This window comes from Rhincodon typus, chromosome 9 (genome assembly GCF_021869965.1).
Source record: "Rhincodon typus isolate 14 chromosome 9, sRhiTyp1.1, whole genome shotgun sequence".
NCBI lineage: Eukaryota > Metazoa > Chordata > Chondrichthyes > Orectolobiformes > Rhincodontidae > Rhincodon > Rhincodon typus.
Window position 1 is genome coordinate 62078461 of NC_063340.1, and position 1759 is coordinate 62080219.

General features: G+C 42.9%; 1 non-coding gene across 1 annotated transcript; it reads left to right on the forward strand.

Moving 5' to 3' along the window:
* Nucleotides 1-1127: 1127 nt before the first annotated feature.
* On the forward strand, nucleotides 1128-1199 carry trnae-cuc. The gene has a single exon. It is a non-coding gene; the product is annotated as a tRNA-Glu (tRNA).
* Nucleotides 1200-1759: the final 560 nt, after the last annotated feature.

Sequence of the window (1759 nt, forward strand, 5' to 3'; positions counted from 1 at the left end):
TTGAAGCCAATTGCATTCCATGCAAACTACTTCCAGTAGAAACTCCATAGTTCTTCCATGTTCCCAAATTATATGTCATTCAAAAGAAAAAACTTACATTCACAGCAGTATTTGCATCCTCAAGGTATCCCAAAACAATTAACTTGAGAGGTAAGCGTTGTAAAGGAAACATGGGAGAACCTGGTTACCTTACTTTACGTAATTCCACGGGATGTTTTACAACAATCCATCCTTGCAGGTAGAACCTCCATTAAGATGTAATCCAAAAAACAAAGGGTCATTATAATACAGCAACAGCTTTAACACTGCATTCAAAAATCAGGATAGATTTTGTGCATAGGCCTCTGAGTGGGATCTGAATGTACAACTTTCCACTTGATTCAGAGACAAGAGGGTTAGCACCGTAACTAGGTTGGCATTATGGCAAAGGCTATAGCAGACCCGCAGCAATATTTGGTGAGAACATACAGCAAATATCCAGGACGATTAGCAATGTTCATCCACCAATACACAAAATCAATCTGACAATGGAGGTGAGCCAGCAAATTTGCTTTTTATCTCTAATACATATTAGAACAAAATTAAGCATCACTGTTATGGAGATATTCCCTTTGGAAGAAGATTTGGAAGCAGTTTTGGAAGAAAAGGAGTGCAGCATTCAAGCAACATGACCATAATTGTCCTGATAACAACATGAAGAACAACAAAGCTTGGCAAAGAGAATGCAAGAGAGACAGAATGTCAGTCATACAAGATGCTTGTGCATGTAAATGGCTCCAAAATCATGAGACAAAGTTATTCCAAGACATGCAGGCAGAATTCAGGACTCAGGCTGACCATCAGCAAAGTACGCTAACAAACCCCTTTCTGACATAGAAAAACAACAGCACCAAAGAATGTGGCTTATTTCTACAATGGATAACATTTGATGAAATGTCTGTTGTAATGTTCATTTGGTGTGGCATTTCTTCCCAGTCTGACAAGATTTAGCATTATTTTTCATGGGGAGTTGGTGAGCTAGAATGGAATAATTCAGTTTATTCCATGAGCTTCCCTCACGAACAGGTAAATCAGATATATGACTCTTCAACTCTATGCTGTGTACTCTACAAGATCAAAATTTGCTATCCCTGGTGGTCTAGTGGTTAGGATTCAGCACTCTCACTGCTGCGGCCCAGGTTCAATCCCTGGTCAGGGAATCAGAATTTATGGGTCAGCACAGTGGCTCTGTGGTTAGCACTGCTGCCTCACAGTGCCAGGGATCTGGGTTCAGTTCCACCCTCAGGCCACTGTCTGTGTGGAGTTTGTACATTTAGGGCGGCTCAGTGGTTAGCACTGCTGCCTCACAGCGCCAGGGACCTGGGTTTGATTCCAGCCTCAGGCAACAGTCTGTGTGGAGTTTGCACATTCTCCTTGTGTCTGCGTGGGTTTCCTCCCACAGTCCAAAGGTGTGCAGGCTAGGTGCATTGGCCATGCTAAATTGCCCATAGGGATGTGTAGATTAGGTGGGTTAAAGGGGGATGAGTCTGGGTGGGATGCTCTGAGGTTTGGTGTGGACTTGTTGGGCCAAAGGACCTGTTTCCACACTGTAGGGATTCTAAAATTAAAGACCATTTTTTAGAAAAATGCTTTACAATGGGAGGAATTTGTTTTTGAGACTAAGTGTAGCATTGGGCCACAGCAGGTGGTGCCTCAGCCATGGTGGGGGCTGTGGATCAGTTGTATCACATGTTTATGTCCTTTGCTCATTGCACATGTA